Genomic DNA, 24,597 nt, shown 5'->3' with positions numbered 1-24,597 from the left:
TGGTACACAAAATAACTGCCTTTCTTCTTTTATGGCATCCGTGAAAATAATTTTTATCAGTTTCATATGAATTCAAATGATAACATTATCATGCACAGCTTCTCACAACATGCTTCACATGCTTGGATTTGTGTTTTATCGCATGGCAGATTTTTCAAATGACCTAAAATAGTGCTGTTTATGAGCAGTTAGCAAAAAAAGTAGATACATTGTGTAATGTTTAAAAAATTAAGTAAATTGAGTAGATACATGCATGATAGAAACAGTTCAGGTGGAGGAAGCCCTTGGGTCTGATTACAGCTCCCAGATGAACTTTTCACCAGTTTAGGCAACCTGCACATTTTTTAATAGACACTGGCGTGGCTGTAATGGATTAGCCACCTTGTCACTTGCGTTATTAGAAACAGAGGCAGACCAAAGAAATATGTTTCAAGCGTTTATTTACAACAGTGTTCAGCAAAACATGAAGTGTAAAAGTGTTTGCCCAACGGAACCGTAAAAAGTGCAAGAAAGATACGGATGGCCCAAAGTAAAGTATTGGAAAATCTTCGCAAACTGTATATTTCTAAAGTGAGGATAGGGCCAATGGGTTTCCTAACAAATGGACTCTAAAAGAATAAATACCTCCCTCCTTTTGCTGAAGGATACCCTTGTCGAAATGGCCACGATTCTAAATAAAATCAATCGAAAATCTGCAAAATACACAGTAATAAAAAAACTCAAAATTCAACAATGTTTTTACCAGTGTCCAAACAAAATGTCTTAGATAAGTCTCTCCTTTCTCAAAGAGGCTGTGAGGGAGCCATGGTATCACAAGTAGACACTGACACAAGAGCTGCACGTTTCAAAACATTTATTGATGGTTTAAAAGGGGTTGGAAAACTCCTATCTTGCCCTATAACTAAGATGGGCGTATTCTCGACCATCAAACAACATGAAAATACAGTCATAGTCAGTCCTTATTCAAAATAAAATGACCTATACGAATAAACCTAATGCCTGCCCGCTTTAATACAATAAATGTGTAAAGGGAATGGGTAATGCAAAAAGGAAAATCAGTGTTAAAAAAAATGTCAGTATGGCTGAGTAAACTCCCTTCACCATTTTGTAGCACACGGTAAAGTGGCACACTTGGACCTTGCGACATATTCTGGCTTCAGACACAAGGATGCAGTTTGTTCCATGGAGAGAGGGCCCACTTGGCGTTCCACAAAAAGACACTTTCGTAATACAGTTCAGTAAAAGTTTGTTTCCTTCTGGTTACCACAAGTCAGTACAGGTTTCCCTCTGCCAGGCTCAAACCTTTCAATCACATTTTGTGGGGGTTCCGTCGCCCAGCTTCAATCCCATCTTCAAAGGCTTCCTTCCATCGGACTCAAACCTCCTTTCAAATTCCTTCCACTGTTGAAGATTTTCGAAACTGCAAGACTTTTACTCTTACCTCTGCATGACCATTTTTTCTCTCCTACACCAAGCGCTCTTGGTAAATGTAGTTTCAAGCACAGTACTTATTTCCAAGTTCAAAGATATCTCTCACATGCAAGTTTCCCTATGCCGGAATCAAACCTAATAGTTCAAAGACATCTCTCACATCCAGGTTTCCCTCTGCTGGGATCAAACCTAATAACAGTTCAAATCTTGTATCTCAGTTTCTTTCTCTTCCTGCCTTTTCTACAGAATCAGACATTTCACAGCGACTTTCGATTGGGCAATCTTCTTTCACTGGACCACTCTGTTACTTTGTATCTTTAATTTGCAGCTCTTTACTATGCTTTGCTTTCTCCTGCTTCTTTTCGACACACGCGCAACCTTCATTCGTTGGATACTGTTGCCCTCAGGTTTCATTTAACACAGACCGGACTTTCATTGCTTTCATCAACTCACCGAATGTTTTAATTCATTTTTGTCTCTCGCGGCTTTGATCCTCAAGTCAAGGCTGATTCCACAACTGCTGCTGCACCTCACCACCCAGCGAGGGTGGCTAGTATCCTTGAAACACAAAAGAGGTTTGTCTCTTCTCTCTGTCTGAGCGTCCTTGCGCAACCTTCACGGCCCTTCGGAGGTAATGATCTCTCACCGGGGTGTCCAAGGTATCTCTGTACATCGGTTCCGTGCCTCGGCTTGTTGCTCTGCTCCGCCTGAGTCACTGTCACCCTGGAAGAACTGCTCCTCCTCGTGCATCGCCTTGCCCAGAGTGTGTCTCAGTGTTCCACCTTTTATCCATATGGGGAGAGCTAATATGTATCTAATTAAGATCAAGTGCCTGACCCTTCCTGATCTTATTAGTGTGACATGTCCAATCTATTGCGTAGGTGGTATTCCTTTTAGCCTCACACTTCCTCTTCCTCATCTCAGTGTTGGTGTAGGAAAGGGGGAAGATCTAGGAAGTTGGAATATCCTATAAAATAGGATGAGACAGGGGTATTGGAAAGGGGGGGATACCATGCCTCGCCACCGGGTGCTCCTCCCTCACTCCCTGAGGACCCCTCACCCAGGTGATCCTCCCGCACTTGTCCACCCCCAGGGTCTGGATCCAAAGGCGATGCCAGTGACCTGGCCACCTGAGCAAGGGATCCCCAGGGTCAAGGCAGGGATGTCATTTCACCAAAATGCCAGAGGTAGCGGAAGTGACATCACACAACCCTTGATCTCTGATGACATCAGAGGAAGTGATGTCATTTGACCCCACCCCAAAGTGATATCACAGGAAGTAATGGACACAACCTTTCACCCCTTGACAAAACAGGACGTGGCTTCACATAGCATTGTTTCTAAGTACACTACAAAAAAATATGGTTACGATATCAGTGTAAGGTGATATACATTTCTGACAAGAACGGATCACCATATATATAATTAATTTCAGCATGTATAGGCCCATATTACCAAATTACTGTAAATGCAAGCAGACGTCCAAGGCCAAGCGATAATGATGTGTATTTATCACTTACGCGCTTCATATAGAACAAATATACATACAATATCATCCAACCTCTGTTGGTACTCATTTATCAACCTCAGCAGGATGAAAGGCTTTGTTGACCTTGCTGGGGGTCCAACCTGCAACCTACAGATCACACACACATAGCAGCAGTGAGCGATGCCATCAACCCACTGAGCTATTTTACCGGCTATAGCTATCAGAAAACCAGCCACTCCAGAAACAATGATCTACGTGTTGCTGGCCACAGCCCAGGAGTCTCTATTAAACAAAAAAATAATTCAGTAAAAGTTATTTTTTTAGGGGTAGCAAGGGAGACCTTAGGGATCACAGGTGGGACCCCTGGCGACTCCTAAATGACGTCCCTGCTAATAATTGAGTATACCCTACAGTATTGAATCAAGTGACGTTATGTTACATTGCAATGTGAATGCAAAGGGATTCAAAAGAAATTCTGAAGTAGCTCATGACGAATGGTGCGTCCCTCCCTTGCATCCTCACGACCACCTCGAGGTGGCCCCTGATTACCTGCATCATCCGTGCATGAGACAGTCTCAGGGTGGACAATGGGCCTCATTCCGAGTGTGGCGGCCACGGAATGAATGGTGCCGGTAGGTGACCGGCACCGTTCATTCCGGGCTGCCACATTACAAGTTCTGCAGCGGGTCCCGCTCTGAACGCCTGGCCAGACCAGACGTGCAGAGCGGGACCCGCTAGCAGAACAGGATGCTAACAACGGGCCCGTCATTAACAGGCCCATTGTTAGCATCCTCCCCTTTCCCATTGAGCCCTGTGGGGGCTCAAATGGGAATAGGGACGTACCGGGTCCCGCAAAAGGGAATTATCGGGCCCTCCAAGGTCGGAAAGTCCCCTTTTGCGGGAACCGGACCTGCGTTTGGGGGTAGCCATGCTGCTAAAAACGCCATGGCTACCTCCAAACGCGTAATGAGGCCCAATGTCTTCCTCAGGAGGCATAGGGATAAAGTGCTTCTGATGGGTGTCATCATCCGTGGCAGCAGTGGATAGCCTGAGCCACCTGCAATAGGTAAGTGAACACTTTCATGATGGAAGTGTTTGTTGTGCACACAGGCCTCATTCTACAGTGCAGTATGGATTCATTTTTTATCAGGTACATCATCAGGAATACAGGGAGCCTCTCTCTTCATGGCATTAGGGTGTATGGGCTTTACAATAGCTGAGAGCGAAGGAGTACTGTTAAACAAGCTGCATGGTGAAAGTGTATGCAACCCTTTCCTCCACCTTATCACAAGTGCAACATCACCCTTACTTTATTCAATATCACTGGCCTGCTGCTACTTTTGATTTGTCATGGTGCTGGGCATATTTGGGCAGTCTTGTCAATTGTATGCCTTTCTGTTTGTTAGTGTGGGGGTGGTTATGGTCAGGGATGGTGGGACATACATCAGTGCATCCTCTGTAGTCTACTATCAGGGACACTCATGTCGCACAGTGCCTAAGGGAGGGGGTGGAGTGGGAAATGGGCTGTTCACTCTGAAGTGTAGAGCTTTGTGTCCCATATAGGCTTGCATTTTTGCACTCACATGCATCATGTTCTTATATTTGTTTTTCCGTGTATTATACGTCTATGGCAGTACTCCTGTGCCCACTACCCCACATTCACCCCATGACATTATTCGGTCCACATGTGCATTGCATTTTCACAGTTGCTACTTACCCAATATCAATGTATGATGGTCTCTGTGGGAGTCCATGTATGTTGACAAGCTGCTGTTCCTCAGGACCATGGTATCATGGGTTGAACCTGGGAAATGGACACAGGAGTGGCTCACTGTCAGATCAGCATTGCATGTTATTTATACATTCATAGAATGGACTGCTTTCTGTTGTGGTACATTTTCTCCTGTGCTTGCGGTGGTACCAAGGCTACATGCGAACAGACCAGTGCACCATTCACGTTGGGGAAGTGGACTGTGGCATAGAAACTAGACTTGGTGGCATGCACCTGGTTTGGGGTAGTGTGTGGAGCGATGGAATTTGGGGCATGTCGCATTAGTGCGTCAAGCATCTGTGCAACTACTTTAGAAAAAAACCTTTCAAAGTTCACGAAGAATGCCGCTGCATCCTCCCCATTGGCTACTTTTTTTAAAGAAAGTAGCAGTTATTGCAGGCTGTTCTCTTCCCTCCATGATAACTTTGTTTGCTGCACAGTCGTAGACCATCAGCGTCCGAAAGGTAAGTAAGGTGCGGGAAGTGGGAGCAGTCACTACTGCTCCTTACTAAACTACCTGGCCCTTGTGTGTACTTTTCCCTAACTGTCTGACATAACGTATTCTGGTTACTGTTTACTGTGAACTGTGTCCCATTAGGGTCTCTCTCACTTTCTAGGTCCCCATTCAACTGTGGTTACTGTTGTACTGTGAACTGTGTCCCATTAGGGTATTTCAACTCTCTAGGTCCTATCCACTATGGTTACTGTTGTACTGTGGACTGTGCCCAACTAGACTCTCTCTCACTCTCTAGGTTCTATCCACTGTGGTTACTGTTGTACTGTGAACTGTGCCCCACTAGACTCTCTCTCAGTCTCTAGGTTCCCATCCACTGTGGTTACTGTTGTACCGTGGACTGTGTCCCATTAGGCTCTCTCCCACTCTCTAGGTCCCCATTCAGTTTTGGTTACTGTTGTACTGTGAACTGTGTCCCATTAGGCTCTCTCCCACTCTCTAGGTCCCATCCACTGTGGTTACTGCTGTACTGTGAACTGTGCCCCACTAGGCTCTATACCACTCTCTAGGTCCATTCAACTGTGGCTACTGTTGTACTGTGAACTGTGTCCCATTAGGCTCTCTCCCACTCTTTAGGCCCCATCCACTGTGATTACTGTTTTACTGTTAACTGTGCCCCACTAGGATCTCTCCCACTCTCTAGGCTCCCATCCACTGTGATTACTGTTGTACTGTGAACTGGGTCCCATTAGGCTTTCTCTCACCCTCTAGGTTCCCATCCACTGTGGTTACTGTTGTACTGTTGTGTGTCACCTGTCTTCTCCTCCTGTGTGTTCCATACTGTGTGACCCCTGCCCCCCCTCTGTGCATCCTGCATTGTGCTGCAATGGCTGTGCATCTCTCCTTCACTCTTTCGCTCCCTCCTCCTTTCCAACTCACACCCTCTATGGTGCTTTCCATTTCTCCCATCTTCTCTGAATTCTACCCCATCTCCTATCCCTCTCAATATGTCTGGAAGGAAGAAGTTCAAGAGAGACATCCTGGTCTCCAACCCAGGCCTCCCTATCACTGATACTTACATCAGTACTTCCTCCAGCCAGATTCTCACCGGCATCATCCTTGTAGTTCCCTCACCAGACCTATGAACCCCTCATATGGTCTCGGCTCTCTCCCCTGTCTCTTCCTCTCCCATTAATGGTGGCACTTGGTGAGAGGTCCTCTTGGCCGCCTCCTACTCCTCCAAGACCATCCTTAATGTCTATCTGAATGGCACCATCTTGGTCCAGGACCCTCTTCCCAATCTGCTCCTTTCTGAAAGGCGTCTCTGTGTCTTATCAACTTTCTTCCTTTTCCTACTACTCCTAATAGCACTTCTGTGGCTCCTCCACAACCTCCTCTTCTGCCACCTCTCTGGCACCTTCCTCCACCTCTCTGGCTACTATACCACCTCTGTCTACCACCTCTGCCCACTCTTGAGCCACTCTATCACTTACACTGGGTGTACCTCAAGCCTGTACCCCACCCCGGAAGTCTTTCAAATGTGGCAACCTGCTCCACATCTCTACTCTCAACTCTCCCTCTGCTGTCAAACAATACTCTGACATATGCCACCTCCTTGAAGAACCTGACCTTGATGTCCTAGCTCTCACTGAGACATGGTTCATGACCAGCTCTGTCACAGGTTTTTCCACTCTCCTCCCTGATGGCTACAAGATCCTCTCCTAGCCAAGAACCAACCAACCCGGATGTGGAAGAGTCCTGATCTTTGCAGCGTGGGTCCCTGCTTCTGTCATTCCTATACAGGCCTACTCCTCCTTTGAATGCCTGGTTTGCAGGCTCTCTATCTACGCTGACCTCTCATTGACTGGGACCGCCATCTACAGACCACCTGGCCAGGTTGCCCTCTTCCTCTCAGAGGGAGCTGACCTCTCCTTTTCTCTCCTTGCCTCTACCACACAACGTCTCCTCCTCTGAGACCTCAACATCCACCTGGATGCTTCTAATCCCTCCTCTTAGCCCTTCTGCAACCTCTGTGACACTCTCTCTCCATTCTACCTTCTGGTCCGACACACTCTGCCGGACACACCTTGGATGTTCTCACCTGCTCAGACATCCCCTCTCTAACGCTCTCACCACTCCTCTCTCTTGGACTGATCACTTTCTGCTTTCCTCTAACCTGAAACTATCTGTCCCTCAGGCAAAGCCCACCACAGCACTGCCACCTACCTTCTGAGTCATTCGGACCATGAAGCATGTGTTAGTGTATGCCTTTGCCTGTACTTTCTCTGCTCCTCCTACTCTTGTGGCTCACTCACACTCTGACACAGCCCTCCCTAACCTGCATTTTTCTATATCCAACACTCTGGACATTCTTGCCCCTGTCATGAGAATCTGTCTGAAGCCAACCTCCAAGTGCAACTCTTGGTATGACTCTGACATCGCCGCCCTGAAACGCAAGTGCAGGGTGGTTGAGAGGAAGTGGAGGGTTTTGGGCGCATGCTCTGAAAAACTGTCCTGCTGCCTATTTCAAAGGCAATACAGGGAAAACTAAGGGGAGCTCCTTAAACAGCAGGAACTAAAGGGAGCAATATAACATATACAACAAAGAAGCGTTCTCAAGTTGAAAATGTTGCATTTCTAGAATTTAATAATGCATTGAACATGAGTTAATCACACAAATGTATGTAAAAAAACATATATGTAAAGTCAAAACAACACAACAAAATGAGACAACAGAACAAAACAGGATATGTGAAAAATATTAGAGAATTTATATAAACAAGGGCACGAGGGATAGAAGTTGTATTCTTTTTAATGTAAAAAAAAGCCCTTTCGTGAGTGTGTACATACTTTGTGGTATCACAATAGAAAACCAATATTCACAAACTCTATTGCAGAGAAATTAATAAGTTGAGTGCAGATTTCGTAAGCACTCTTCCATGAAGAAGCAACAACAGAGAAAGAGTTAACATAATATGATAACTCATACCTTTATTATGGTCCTAAAGCAAAACATGAATATTACCCCCTACAGACAGTACATGCTGTCAACACAGGGAAAACTAAAGGGAGCTCCTTTCACAAAACTCACGTTCAATGCATTATTATTAATCTTTATGAATATTCCCGCTGTTTAAGGAGCTCCCCTTAGTTTCCCCTTCTTCTGATCCTAGCGTCCGGCAAACTATCACCCGTTCTCTATCACTCCTTTCCTGGGCAAACTCCGGGAAAAGCTGGCCATCTCCCAGCATATTCTCTATACTGAATCGGTTGGTTGTCTTCATGAACATCAGTCTGGCTTCAGAGCAGCCAGAGGCACAGAAACTGCTCTACTGAACACCTGTGAAGATCTGCTCTCTAATCTTGACTCCAGCCTTCATTCTGTCCTCATCCTCCTTGACCTTTCCTTTGCTTTTGACATGGTCAACTACTCCATCCTGATCAAGCGACTCCGTGAGAACCTGGGCATCAAGGATCAGGCCCTGGAGTTGTTAACCTCCTTACTCCTGGTCCGACCCTCCCAGGTCCAACGTGGGTCCTTTCTCTCCACAACCTCTGTCTCCACATGTGGTGTTCTCCATGGCTCTAACCTCTCAGCCTGGCTCTTCAATGTCTACTTGGCCCCTTTGGCCCACCTGATCTCTACCTTCTCTAACTTTTAGTGTTATGCAGATGTCTTTCATGCTCCCCTCAGCCTCCTCTCCTCTCTCGCTCATTCCTGACTGTCTATCCATGATTCAGAATCGGTGTGCCTCCAACGACCTCTGCCTTAATGCCAGTAAGATGGAGATCCTTCTCATTGGGACCCCTGCTCCCACTTTCCCTCTCTCACCATGGCTGCCCTCCTTGGGCCCTCTTCCTTCACCTTCATGTGAGGCAAAAAACCTTGGTGTCATCTTCGACTCCACTCTCTCCTTCTCGCTGCACATCAGGGACCTTGCTGCTGCACCTCCTCAGAGGTATTCTTCCTTTCTCACATTCCCCCAGAAGCTCACTGTCTCTAAAGCCCTGGTTCTCTCGAGGCTGGACTACTGCAACAGCCTATTTCTCAATCTTCCCTCTGCAACTAATCCAGAACAGGACTGCAAGACTTATCTTGGACTAAAGCCCAGGGACTGTATCTCTCCAGGCTTGAAATATCTTCACTGGCTCCCCGTGGCTGCAAGGATCAAGTTCAAGACCCTCTGCATTGTCCAGAAGGCTTTCTGGGGCCAGACACCACACTAGATCCAACTCTCTCTTCCAAAATACCATCCTTCCGAGCCCTGCACTCTGCCACCTTCACCGCTCTGAGGGTCAGATGCTTCTCCAGGCAGAGAGTGGGTGGTAGATCTCTGTCTTCTGCAGGTGCCTCCCTCTAGAATGGCCTCCCTGTCCCTCTCAAACTTGAGCCGAACCACCTGAAGTTACGTAAGCAGCTCAAGACCTTCGTTTTCTCCTCTGCATTCTCTCTTTCTTCCTCCCCTGCTGACCTACCTGTTTGCGGTACCGACTCGTTGCTTGGCTACACTCAGAGTGTCACTGGGTACCAGGCTCCTTCATGATCTGTCTCCCCTGCACTTTTTCTGGGCCACCGCACACTTAGGGGCTGTAACTGTAACTTCTACAGTCCACTGCCTCCTTGCACTTACCCAAAGCTACTTGCCCCGGCTGCACTTTCTCAGAGCAAAGCTGCCCTCATTGCCCTTCCCCCTTCCCTCTCCCTGGTACTTCCCACTCTCCCTTCCTCCTGCACTTTGCGTTGTTGCACTTGCATGATCTGAATGACACAGGCCAGTAAGATGGTTTGCCTTCTCCTCTGCCTTCCCTCCCTTGTCTTGTTGCGCCTAGAGACACAAGTATACAGGCGCGTTATAAATGACATATAGCATATCATATCATAACTCCCTGTCAAGCAGTAAGAGTCTCTAGGTGTTGGTAGCTGAAAGCCAGTTGATCTTTGGCCAAAGACCTTATTAGGTTTTCTTTGGGGCTGGGTGTTGGGCCTTCTTCTCTGTGAATCGAATCTCCATCTATGGTATGAGTTTTTCGTCTTTGTCAAATCCGAGGATTTCCTCCACTGGTAAAATGCAGAACTTCTTTGGTTCCGCACCCAAGGCAATGTCTTTTTCCATTAGTTTCTTCCAAGTTGAATGGCTGTCCGAACCGGGTGACTCCCAGCAGTCTTCTGATTGTTTTGGGTAAGGGATAGAGATTTCCAATTCTCCCCCTATATCCCAGATTTTGGTACTGGCGGTTGCCAAGGAGTCTCTTGTCTCAGATTCCTCACCAGATTTTCTCTTGTGAGTAGGCCAAAGTTTCAATGAAAGAGCAGCCATGTTCAGCATTAGACACACAGGCTCATTAGAGGATCACAGATACCGGTAAAACAGGGAGTGAGCCTCATTATGGGTTGAAGGTAAAAACACTGGTGGTAACGGAATTATCTGCAGTTTTTCACTTCTCCTGAAAATTGAAGGAATCGAATTGGGAATTGGAGGGAATGGGGAAGGGAGGTAATTCGTCCCCAAAGGCCTATTAGACTTCAACAATTAGGACTAACTGCAGCTCAGATTCAGATTGAAATTAAACAGTTACCACTGGTGGTATTTGTAATTCTGTTAGTAATGAGACCTAGTATTTGGAAAATACCACTCATTTTACCTTACTACTCATTACAGGTACAGAGGTATATACAGCTAGAGTTATTCCAAGGGAATCCAGTTGGCTGTAAACAATCTCGGATAACTGGGTGGTTTTACACCCTAAAACTGTACCAGTGTTTACCTCGCCCCTGCAGGTGGTGATAAAAACAGTAGTTTGTGCCCAGAAGTTTTTTAAACAATGTTTCCTGTAGATAAGGGCAAACAGGCGCTTGATTGCAATATAGAGACATATATTTTTAATAACAGCAAAGGGATTGAGTGGAAAAGTGCCCATCTCTGATGTCCGCTGTCTCACCACATTTCCCATCTAATGGTTCAAATGGGAAGATTTGACCCTTTTGTACATTAAAAAAATGTACCTTAGTGGTAAACTCTGTGATTCGGAGACCTCGGTCTGTCTCGGAGCAGACCTCGAACGCTACCCAAACCGGCAACTCAGTCCTACCTCCTATCCTCTCCGCTGCCTATACCGGCCCTGAACTGGCAGTCCTTACCTTCGATGCATGGATGCACTGGGGACTGGAGGAGTCCAGAACTGGAACACCAGGATCATGCACGCCAGGAACATACATGCCCCGCTTGAGCAACGAGGTGGGAGGAGAAGACAACTGTGAGTCATCACCAGGGTCTTGGAGGTATCAAGTACGGTGAGACATGGAGACATCGAACCCCTGAAATCCTGAGGACACTGGGCCAGCGGAGCGAAGTGGGTGGAGTCGGGAACACTGGCTGTAGTACAAAGGAAACTGGGGGGCCCAGAAGCAAGTGGACAGGAGACAACATCGTTGGAGAAGAACAAGATGACGGCCATGATGGAGGTGGGTGTATTCAAACGTCCTCGTTGTCTGTCAACCCCAGATACCCCTATTGCTCTGTATTCCTTTACACATGGATCTAATTAAAAATTATTCTCAGAGAGCGTCCAACTTATATTTTGCAAAGAAAAATATATATTTGCCTTACTAAGGAAGAGAAATATTTTTCGTCATAAAACAATGTTTTATTTCATGTGTATTGATGGACTGTCAAATAAAAAGAGGGAACATGTATTATTCTAAATCCCTCTGTGTGTGCAGGTGCTATGATTCAAGGGCTTAGATGATGTTATACTATTTTACAGTCCTTTCTGGGATAGCCACTGGGTCAATTATTCAATATGTTTCTTCGGTTTTGTGAACACGAAAGAGAAATATGGTGTTTACTGATCTCAATAGTCAGAGCAGAGCTTATACAAATATAATAGTCACCACAGGTGAACAGAAGATACATGAGTCCTAACTCGTTAGATTCAAAGTGTTTTGGCCATTAGTCTGCAAGACTCCTTTTAATTTTGAACTTGCACAGTGTGACCTGAAAAAAGTATTAAACAATGCCTCGAGGATATTTTTCATGGATTTCTCTATTGAGTCAAATTCTAGCTCGAGGTTCTTTCAAGGGAATTTCTATTCAAAGGCGTTTGTATGTAGGCATGTCATTGTATTAAGGAATTCTGGGAACAAACATAATAACTTTCTATTACTAATTGCCCTAATCTCAATATTCAGCAGAACACGTACTCCTTCATGTGCTGGTGTCCCACATGTTTCCACATGGGTGCCACCATTGTCCTGAAGATATTTTCTGGTAGTGCTGTGACGTCATTATGTAACGTCATAAGATGTCATGATGTCTCACACATGCCCGTATGCAAGACATTTGCTGAATCAGCACTATTGGTACTCTGAAGATGTTGTTTACAACAAAATGTCATCACATGATAGCATGACGCGCATTAGGAAGTCATCTTAATACACTGCTATTGTTGACGTAACCTTACATTTTATTAAAGGATATTGAATATAGACTAAAGTATTAGATGACATTACGTCATTGTTACTAATGACTACGTTGTTAGTCTATTAGCCTAATTCCCAGTTTCCTCCTAACTCTGAAGGTGCTGTTAACATTCTCCCTCATCTTCAACCAAAGGAAATCTTAGCTGTCTCCCTGTCTAGTCCACTAGTTTTAGTCTTGGGGAGGTGGGGCGGGGGGGGGGGGGGTTGGGGGAGGGGTTGTATGTAGGTTAATGTTCAGTAGTCCCCGTCTTAAAGTGAATCTTGGCTACGAAGAGTGCGGTTGTCTAACAAAATAGTTCAACATCTTGTTGGTTCTAAATGAATCTCAATCTTGTTACATTCTGCATCCCAATGTGCAGTGGAGAGAGGTCCATTTCAGCTGGCTCTTCTATCTCATTAATTCCAGCTGGGAAGCCTACACTTCTGGCCCCTGCTCATATCCTGAAACTTGATATTTGTGATCTCCAGGTAGTGTATACAACTCCACCGAGGAACTAGGATGCGGGTGGTCCCTTCTGACGCATGGCATGGTGCATGGGAGAGTGGTATAAAAAATAATATGAAGTAGGACAAATCATTCCAATTATTCTATCTTTATTTTTCGTTACACAGGAAATCTTAGTCTTTCAGTGTGTGCCCCCTTATTTCGTTCATACATGTTCATAGTCTTTTGCTGTGGAAATGTTTCTCACATGTAAAATTAAAAAAGGAGAGAAGAGAAAAAAGAAAGAGGGAGCCAAGTTAATTTCTAGTTCTTTCATACTCGTTTTATTTCTTCTTTCATTTCTTTCATTAAATGGTGAACGTCATTCTCTCTTGCCACTGTCAGAGATTGACTCCTCAAGTTATTGAGCTCAAGTATTGGCCCTCTCCCCCTCATATTTTGATTTCGTAATAACATTCTTCAGGAAGCAGCTGCATCTAGAGGCTCTAGGACACTCGAGCTCTTGCAGAAAATACAAAGATGTCTCCGTTAGCCGGTTCTATTTGGTCAGCATATGCTCAATAGATGGGCCCTCAACTGAAAAATTAAAAGATTTACCAAACTTCTCACTTTCCTCATTCCAGAACCATGGCACAAAGGCCCTTTTGAGATCTCAACAAATCAATTTGGCCTGATGGATCGATGAAGGATTTCTGGAAGCAATCAGCTATAAAACTCCTTTAGTCAGTAAGTTCCCCTCAGACTTTTCTGTACCAGCCATAAACTGTAGATTATTTTGCATATTCCTCATCTCAAATTGTGCTCTGAGTAGAGTTAATGAATCAGGGTTTTGAGTCAGTCATTTCAGTTTGGTCTGAGCTGGCTCTAGCCACCTCCCTTTCCAAGGTATCTTGGCAGCTTCTATCAATGGTTCCAAAGGACGTGTGCACCTCGGAGACATTGCTCACAGTAGCATTACCAGTGACCTGATGGTTATCACGTAGAGCGCCCAATAGTGATAATGCAGTGGCATTTGTGGCACACCCCCTGGGAAGCTGTTACCTGGGTTGATTGCCTCTTACTTGCTAACACACTTTTAATGATGTCTCCCGGTTCAGGACAGCTGGGGACAAGAGAATTCCAGAAGGTAAGAGGTGGCAGTTGACAGCTGGCCCTGAAGTTGTGAAGTGGGACTGACTGGGGTCTGTCTGAATCTTTGCTTCTCTGGAAGGAAAACATTCACAATGCTACAGGTGATGAGCACACTATTCTATGATTTAACAGTGGTGATGGGCATTAACAGGACCCTGTACCATGGCCGTGAATCACCTATGTCTGCATGACTGAACGGCTCATCATATAAACAAGAATGTGTACTACCTACACAGTTGACATTTGTTTTATAAGTGTTTGAAAAGATCGAGCTCTATAAAGTGGGCAGCCTACCAGGCCCTTTACTCAAGTCAACGTGTCCACTGGCCTTGCTAGTATAAGGCAATTGGAACACAGACTGAACCGGCATCCCCGAACTAGAAAGATTTGCATGGACTACACACGGGGCGGGCTGTGACATACAAGAGCCGCCACTTGAGTCCACACTAGAAGGTTGAGCATGTGATGAAGGCCACATCAATGGTTATATACTTGGGCCAGCACTCTTATGCCCACAAGCAGGGCAGGCTATTGTGCGAGCATCCTGATAACGGCTCCACAGTTCTAAGAAGCAGCTGGGATAAGAACTAGAGTGTACTAGCAAGACATGTATCAGCAGGAAGTTATTTACAGAATGGCCTGTTATTTACAGAAAGGCACTCCCTAGAGCTAAGGATGTGCTCTCTGGTTCGGTGGTTATCTCTGTTCTTGGAGGGTTCCTGTCGTGAAATTTCAAGGCAACATGCAAATGCCATAGGAACAAAAGAGGGACAAATGTGCTGTGAGGTTTAGAGTGAAAGTGGAAAACGAATTCTCCACACAGGTCCCTCTCTGTTCTACTGTGCGGTCTGACCCTATGGTAATAAGCAGATCAAAAAAATACCGTGACATCTTCGATGCTCCAAATGAGGGCTACTGTCAGCTGTGCCTATCGCTTCCTTTAATGAGGGGGCACACTAGAAAATAATGAATTTCCCAGACTGTGGGAGTCAAAGTGTTTTCAGCATGGGGAGTTTATTGATTTTCTTAGTGTGTTATTTCATGCTAAGGAAAGGGTCTGAATGCCGCCTTTAGTTGGGATATGAATACACAATCATGTACTCGCATTACTTTACATTTCATTTAATACAAATGTGGACCAGTTGTCAAGCATTTTGTTCTCGCAGTGTAGGGGCCACAAGAGTGCATTATTATTATATTACCTAGTATTTGAAGGCGAGCAGGTTTCAAAAAGTCTCCAACATATGAGAGAAGAAAAGAGGTTTCTAAATGATGTTGGGAAGTACCTGAAGAAGTGAGATCTTCATAACCCAAAAGTGTGTTTGTACCATTTTATTATGTGCAAGCATAGGGTAAGTGAAATTGTAGAGGGATGTGTTACATGTTCAAGGGGTGACTACATTTTGGAAACAATCATAAGGAGCACAACTGTGACTTAGGGACTTAGGGATGTTTTGGTTTGCCAACAACAATAAGAGCGTGGGCGAAATTACTAAAACCATTGAACAATGCCATGAACGGTGTAAAAGAACTGACAAAGAGGAGGAACACATGAACGGAAAGAGGTACTTTTAGTCATGGAGGTGGGCAAAGTTGGTGAAAAGGAAAACAACATGATAAGAGATGGAGCAACAGGAGGCAATTGATGCAGGTCGTTTAGACAGTGATGGAGTGTAAACCATTTGACTTCAGCAGCCAAGGACTGTGTGGGAGACGGCATGACATTTCGAGGAATGGGCATTTTTCTAACGTTTGTAGGAGCTTAAGTTGTGGTATTGTGAAAGCAGTGCAACGTATGAGACTGGGAACTCTGTGAGTGAGATGGGAAGTAGAAAAAAAAGAAAGAAGACACTTTTTCAATCATTGCAGTGAATTGTGTAGCAACTAAAATTCTGAACGTGGATGTGTTTCATAATGTGATCAAGAAATTAAATGACGTTCTTAAAACTGCTGATATCAATGTGGATACACATGGTGATTCGGCAAAGTGGCATTGTAGTGAGATTGGGCGTTCAATTGGGCTTCAAAGATTTGCTTAATGGACTTGTCTCAAAGTAAGTGTATACACAAAGTGGTAATTTACTTGAATGTAATGAACAGAGGGAACTAGGTATCATTTCAAATCACAGAGCACCAGGCCAGGGTTGGATACTTCCGCGAGATTAAACTTTGTAGGAGGAAGGGTTATTACCAAAGGTATTTAGGAAGGTGTTTTATGACTGAAATGTATCAACATAAGGTTATGATCAAGGAGGGCTCAGTAGTTGCGATGGCTAAAGTGTTTAAGTCAGGATGTGTATGAAAACCTTAAGAAGCACCATGACATGCAGGTGATAGTACTGATAAAGGCAGGGACATTGTTCTCTCTGTTAGTAGGAGCCAGAAAGAAGGCTCACAGATACATGTGTGTGCAGATTTCAGAATATTTAATAGATTTGTTGGCATCTGTATGTTTCTGCTTTTCAACATGTGTGAGTTTGTGAAACTGATTTATCTGTTTATTTGTATAGTTCGATCTGCAAATCAAGTTACTTGGCTCCACTGCAAGAAGGGAGTAGCGTGTGGTGAAGCCAGGGGAAAGGGAACCAATACAGATGTGTTCATTCCCAGCTCTTTGTTTGGTACATTCAGCTCAGAATCAGTGTGTACGTAGGGAGGAGGTAATGTAAGTTCAGTACAAGTGCTACAGACAAGTACAAGAAGGTAAACACGTAATTACAGCAGAGGCAAAAAGAGATCATTTTGTGGAGCTGGCAGTCATGAAACATGCAGCCAAATGAAAACAGTATAGAATCCATGCTACCGGCCTTATGGGTGCATTGAAGGCAGTGCTGTAGAGGAAGGGCAAATAACCATAGGGGAAAATGTGAGGCTTGCGGGAAACGTTTGTTTAAACAGGAATGTTTTTAGTTTTTTCCTAAATGTCGAGAGGTTTCTTATGTGCTCTAAGACGCTTCCAGCGCTGATGGAGCTTTTCCCTAAAATGTCTTCCTGAAGGATGGCAAAGGACCTTAGTTATCCTGCTGGGGGGTGTCGTCTTATGGGAGTGGCCAGGTACTCTGGGGTCTTGCAGTAAGGGCCTTGCGGATGCGGAAAAGGGTCTCGAACTTGATTCATTTTTCAAGGGAGAGCTAGCTAGTCAATGGCCATCAGCAGAAGTTTGACATGATCACCGACTTTTAAGTTGTAGATGGGTAAAAAAGTGCAAGATGTGGAGGAGATGTTAAGTCACGCCCAGATATGGCCTATTGCAATAGTCCAGTCTAGCTCTAATGACCTTAACTTTGTGGTGCATGTTTAAAAACGACAGAGTATCTGGGTGTCATCCGGACACCATTGCACCTCTTAAACAGCGCAAAGAAAAACCACGTAACCACCTCAACTCCTGGTTCACCCCACACCTACGTGAACTTAGGAAAGACAAGCGTAAAGCCGAGACCCTCTGGAGAAATTCACCCACACCAGCAAATAAAATCAACCTTCTAACCATCACCCTCTCGTATAAAGAAGCCATACTAGCAGCAAAAAAAGAAGTTTACAATAATAGAATCATGCAGGCTCATTCCAATACCAAGGAACTCTTTAAAATTCTTAAGGAATTAGAGTCCCCAGCTGCTCCCCTTGACACTTGCACCCCGGACACCGAATGGTGCGCCAACATTCAAAAAGCTTCACTCAACAAAATCACCACTCTCCAAACCAAAATCAACACAAAAAAAAACTATCTCCTTGACTCAGTAGGTAACTCCCAATCCGCCAATCTCTCCTCCCACAATCACCACCTCAAACCTTTCAGTTTCTCTCCCCTAACCATTAAGAAAGTGGAAATTATCATCAAGAAGTTAAAGCCATCTAATTGTCAAGGCGATGCCTGCCCAGCTCCGATCGTACAGGAAGCAGCGCTTGAGCTCGCCCCCTTTATCACCACCCTTATCAATTCCTCCTTTAAATCTGGCATAGTACCAGATAACCTCAAGGATGCTTGGGTAATCCCCCTAATCAAAAAACCTAACCTAGACCCTAACATTCCTACCAACTATAGGCCCATCACCACGGTACCATACCTTCTAAAAATCTTGGACCGGGCGGCATACATCCAAATTCAAAGCTATCTTGACAAGAACAACCTACTAGGACTTAGGCAATCCGGTTTTCGGCCGAGACACGGCACAGAGACCGCGCTTATAGACCTAAAAACACAAATTGAGGACCTGAAAGACAAGGGCAAACAAGCGCTCCTACTCCTCCTAGATTTATCAGCCGCTTTTGATCTGGTAGATCACCAAATCCTTTGCCAGCACCTTATAACGGCCGCCCATTTCTCTGATGCAGCTACCTCCTGGATCAGTTCATTCCTTGCAAACAGATCCATGAGAGTCTTCTCATCTCATGCCGCAGCTGACCCAGCACATGTTCCTTGCGGTGTCCCACAAGGCTCATGCGTATCACCCACGCTTTATAATGTCTTTACGAAACCACTCTTTGATATTCTTGACCATCTGGGTGTCACCTATACAAATTATGCGGATGACACCCAGATACTCATCCCTATAACGGGTGACTACGCAACTGACGTCAAAGCTCTCAATGCAGTTTACACCGTCATCCAGGCGTGGATGGCCCACCACGGCCTCTGCCTCAACGACGAGAAGACTGAGCTACTCATCTTAGGCTCCCAATCTAAACTTGCAAAACTTGGCAGCAAATATGATGCATTCAACATTGATGGCAACATTATTAAGGTCTCCAACGTTACTAAAACACTTGGAATCTACTTAGACTCCACCCTCTCGCTCACCAGACAAACTAACTCTGTAGCTTCAGCATCGGCTTACACGTGCAAACTAATCACTGCCTGCCGTCCTTTCCTAACTCTGGACAACTGCCTGATCCTTGCCAGAACCCTTATTTTATCCAAAATTGATTACTGTAATGCCCTGTACCTCGGAACTAATCAAAGAAACATCGACAAACTTCAGGTAACCCAGAATAACGCCATTAGGGCTGCTCTCAACATTCCTAGGCGCACCCACATCTCATCCACGAGACGGAACTTGCGATGGCTCTCTATCCCACAGCGTATTGCCTTCAAAACTCTCATCTTAAGTTACAAAGCACAGAACAACGCAGCACCAGCCTACTTGTCAGAGCGCTTTACACAACACACAGCCCACAGACCACTAAGAGCTGCGCAAGCACATACACTCATTATTCCCTGCTTTAAACTACAGACTGCCAGAGGCTCAAGCTTCCCGGTATTGGCCGCTAAGCTCTGGAACTCACTTCCCAATGACCTCAGGAACGTCCCCTCCCTCCAATCCTTCAAACACAGAACAATGGCTCTATGAGCAAGACGAAGAGCTGACCACCATGTGGTAATCATCCACTGCATGCTCTACAACCCCATCCACTGTTGTATTTATTGTGACGACTTTCTATGTATGCTTATTTTACTATGCAATTTGTAATCTATCTTTCTGTAAACTTATGTAACCCTTCTAAACATGCGCCCTGATGCCTTTGGGCAGGCTGCGCAATATAAATAAATAAATACAAATACAAATACAGAAGTCACTTCAGCATGAGTAGGTGAAAGTGGCGAGCTGTGGACAACTCTCGGACCTGCCTTCTAAAGGAGAGATTTCTGTTGAAAAAGATAGTCTGTTATTTTGGCTTAAAAGACTGGGAGTGGGGGAATGTCCATGGAAGAAGGCCATCCTAAATCGAGTGAAGCCAAGGAATACGATCTCTGTTTTTGCTGTACTCAAGCATGTGATGTGATTGTCAATTGTCCATTCATGAATGTCGACTAAACCGTTTGGATGCCAATTGGAGTTTTTGCAGTAGGTTAACTTTTTCAATCTTCTCCTGAAACTGATTTGGTGCATTGTTTTCCAGAACCTTCCCCAAGAAGGGGATGTTTGTGGTAGGCTGAAAATCGGCCAGAATGTTGGCGTGAGGAACAATGGTTGATTTCTTAAGATCAACTGGCACTTTGCAATTTTAAAGAGTGGACAGGCTGGAAGCAAGAGGTTTATGCTCCTTTTGAAGGTGATCACAGGGCAAGGGTGGAAGGTATTCATTTTGGTGACTGTTGATAAAATGTTCCTGTGTAATTGACTACAAAGTTGATATGGTAATATCAGAAGGTGTGCAAGTAGAGATTTGATCTGAGCTGGGTGTCAATATTTAGAGAGATTTCCTCCATCTTGTTTCAATGAAGGAGGCAAAGGCGTCAGCTTGTGCCTGAGAATGCTGATTGATTGTGTGGAATACTGTAGGGTGTCTAAGCTTGCAAACAATTTTGAAAACTTCAGGCAATTTGTTGTGGGCTAGTTGGATGCACTGGCTGAAAAGCCTTCCTAACAGCGATAGCCTTTTGGGGTCTGACGGAGGAAACACGGTCTGTCTGGTCTTTTGTCCTTTTGTCTTTCGCCACTTACTTTCCAACTCACTGTTTTCTTTAAGTTCAATTCACCATTGTACCATCTGTTCTTAATTTTTAAAAATTGTTTGGCTTTTAGTGCAGGGAAGGATCCAAAAAGTGAAGGGTTCAGATGATGTCTGCCTCGGGAGCTCTGACTGCACTGTGTGACTATGAGGTGTCCCAACAGAGGCATTGAAAGCTTGTACACAATGTTCTATGGTTACCCGATTCATGGCATGGGCTGAGATGCAATTGTGGTTCTTGATTGAGGGTTGTCAGTTACCTGAGACGGAGGATGGTGGTTACCCTGTTACCTTGTGTATTGTTGGGGTAGGTAGAAGAGAGAGGATGAGACTGTCCAGGTGATCCAGAAACATAGAGGAACGTTTATTTAGAGGTGCGTTGAGACAGATTTGAAGGTCACCCATGATGAGAATCATATGAGATATAGAATGCAGCTCACTGTTGTAATCTGCCCATTCTTTCAGAGAGGCTGCATTGTCCTATGAGATTCTGTAGTGATAACCAGAGCCAAAGTGGTACTATGATTGAGGGAGCATTTCCCAGCTAGACCCCAAAGGCAGAGGGAGGAATGGTAGGAATCTCCATGCAGTTGAGGTGAGCGAGGTAGATTAAGGCAATGCCTGCGTCCAAGCAATGTGTCCTGCTTTTTTTAATGATCGTGTATAGTAAGAAGAAGGCTTTGCAGAATAGTTGAGTAGTTGTCTGAGAACCGCATTTGTACAATGGCCAAGAGACAAATGTTAAGGTATTGGAGAAGAGCAGTCCTAGGCCCAGATTCTAAAATATTTCTTGGGCGCAAGTGAGACGGTGCGGTAGCGCATTTCCTCATTTGCGCTGAAAAAAGGAGCAGCCCAATTCTCAAATGACATCTGAATGAGCATATCTTTGATCCGCTCATTCAGGTCGCCCTTTCCCTTCTTTGCGCATTTGCACAAATTAGGTGTGCCTGCACATGGCAATGCGCATCCCGAATTCACAAGCAGGATGCACTTTGAAATGTGCAGAAATTATGGTCTCCCCGGCTAGGAACAGGCATTGGGTGAGGTGCATATCATGGCAGGATCATGATTTGTTTTTGACGTGTGACAGCCCGGTTTTATTTGCAACTGTCACTCTTGCATTTCTATCCCTCAAACAGGGATGGAAATGCTTTTATATTTTCTCACGCATTTCACCGAGATGGGCCCATTAACAGCCATCTCAGTGAAATGCGCTCCCAGCAACCACGTGTGGGTGGGAGACTGTCATACACGCTCCTGACACTAATGTATGCAAGGAGAGTGGGCAGCGCATCTCTGCGCTGTAGTCCAGCCCCTCCTGATATGCTCAGGTTACCTTCGAGAATAAAGTGACCGGAGCATTCGAGCAATGAGCGCAAATGAGACAAGGGCATTCTCTACCATTTATGAGAATCTGGGTCCAAGTGTTCTATCTACCCACAAAAAAAAGGTGCCTCTTGGCAAAATCCTTTTTAATGGTGACAGCAAAGGTTGGGAGGAGGTCTCTTAGGAGGTCAAAGCAGTTATGGCAGAAGTAGACTGAGGCGAGAGGGGCAGTGAGGCGGGAGTGGTGGGGGCACCCAGGGGTAGGGCTGATCAACCGAGGAGGTAGACGGGTGGAGGGTTGCAGCCACCGATCTCTGGCTAGAAGGAGGACGACTCATCACTTCTGAATGACGGCATGATAACCGGGATGAGGGCGTCAAAGGCCAGACGATTTCAATGATGTCTTTGCACCCTGACTGTGCCTTTTTTGTAGATGTTTACGTGAAGAAGATGGAGGGGCAACCTGAGGTGTGGACAGGCCATCTGGAGCTGCCAAATAGTGCATCAAAATAGACTGGAGAATAGGGATCCTTGCCCTGGGCTGGTGAGTGAAGAGCACAATCTTTGTGAGCTTAACCTTAGGCTCTTTTGTGCACCTTACACAATTTTGTGCATTGCACATCCCTCTGTGCCTGTTCTAGATAGATGCAGGGGAATTTGTGTAGGTGTCACTAAAAGGCATGCAAGAGATGCATTTCAGAGTTCATTTTTGGCTTTTCAAGGTCTGCTTCAGAAGGGAAATGAGCTGGGTAGTTTATACAGAAACACTATAGAAAATAGGCAATGTGGAGTTATTCATGCTGCTAACTAAATAAGACTATATATGAGAGGGGCATAGGTGCAAAGAGAGGGACGTTGTAGAAATGGAAGGGAAAGAATAGCTGTGAACATCAAGTACAAGGTGTGTAAGGAAGGTATTAAGTCCAAGAAAAGGTATGATTAACAAGGTTAGCTGAGATGATAAGAAGTGTAGGTAAAGACTGGGGCTAAAATGTTGCGATTGACCATAACAATGGGACCAACACAGATCGAAGCACATAGTCTAAATCACAGTGCAAGAGGGTGCAAGGCAGGGAGTGGCGGGAATGCTGTAGCATTTGTTTTATTATTGTATAATATACAAGCAGCAAAATAAGTTTAATTAGATTTTGACAAGCATGGTGTGAGACAAATCTACGAGCCTGATTAGAGGGAGCAGGCAAGATTGAATTACAAAGACTGCACACCAGCTGGTAAAGGATTAATGACAACAGGATACAATTGCAATTTCAGGAGTTAGGCGTAAAGGTGATGAAGAGCACAATTCAAGATACTGCTAAACCATAGTTTTGCAAAGGTAGCGGGTGCCCCTCTCTCGAAAGAACAGACTTGATAACCTGTTCAGTGGTTATTAACCACTTGAGAGTTCGCAGCCACTGCTTTTACTCACTGTGCCTTTCACAGATGGGAAATATCCATTTGCACATCAGTCTTTGTCCTGCCCAGGGGCAGTCCAGCACCGAAATGCAATGGCAACTCCAACCTGAACGAGAGTACCATCAGCAACCCCATACACGTGTTTCACCCTTGTTGGGGATCATCAGTGAGGTGAAGCTGATGCCTCTCTAAGCACAGTGAGAGGGAGACCACGTCTGGTTGCCCCCAGGAGACCTAGGGTTACCAATCCCAGGTTCCTTGAAAAATAGTTTTGCAAAGGTAGCGGGCGCCCCTCTCTCGAAAGAACAGAATTGATAACCTGTTCAGTGGTTATTAACCACTTGAGAGTTCGCAGCCACTGCTTTTACTCACTGTGCCTTTCACAGATGGGAAATATCCATTTGCACATCAGTCTTTGTCCTGCCCAGGGGCAGTCCAGCACCGAAATGCAATGGCAACTCCAACCTGAACGAGAGTACCACCAGCAACCCCATACACGTGTTTCACCCTTGTTGGGGATCATCAGTGAGGTGAAGCTGATGCCTCCCTAAGCACAGTGAGAGGGAGACCACGTCTGGTTGCCCCCAGGAGACCTAGGGTTACCAATCCCAGGTTCCTTGAAAAATAGTTTTGCAAAGGTAGCGGGCGCCCCTCTCTCGAAAGAACAGACTTGATAACCTGTTCAGTGGTTATTAACCACTTGAGAGTTCGCAGCCACTGCTTTTACTCACTGTGCCTTTCACAGATGGGAAATATCTATTTGCACATCAGTCTTTGTCCTGCCCAGGGGCAGTCCAGCACCGAAATGCAATGGCAACTCCAACCTCAACTGCTAAACCATGAAGCAGAGAGCTGGCAGAGCAATAGAGGTTCTGGGAGAGTTCAGGACCAGGCAGCGCTGTGCAAGAGGACTGAAAAACAACAGATTGAAACATAGATTAGGAGGAAGAGTGACACCGACCATGCAGATTGGAAGCATAGTGCCTTTGCACGAGCTCAGAACACCGCAGGGGGAAGTCAGGCTGCCCGATCTAAGTTTATGCAGGTGCACAGTGACTTGCAAAAGCACAAGTCTGGGCATGACAGGAAAGAGACATGGTGGCAAGGGCGTAAGAGACAGTCAAGTTCTGACACAGACAAGGCCCAGCCTGCAGACATTACTACTGCAGCAATCTCCTCAAGCAAAACAAAACTGCAAGTCCAA

Source organism: Ambystoma mexicanum, chromosome 10 (assembly GCF_040938575.1).
Source record: "Ambystoma mexicanum isolate Mex_15411 chromosome 10, UKY_AmexF1_1, whole genome shotgun sequence".
NCBI classification, from domain to species: Eukaryota; Metazoa; Chordata; class Amphibia; order Caudata; family Ambystomatidae; genus Ambystoma; species Ambystoma mexicanum.
This window is presented reverse-complemented; position numbering follows the sequence as displayed.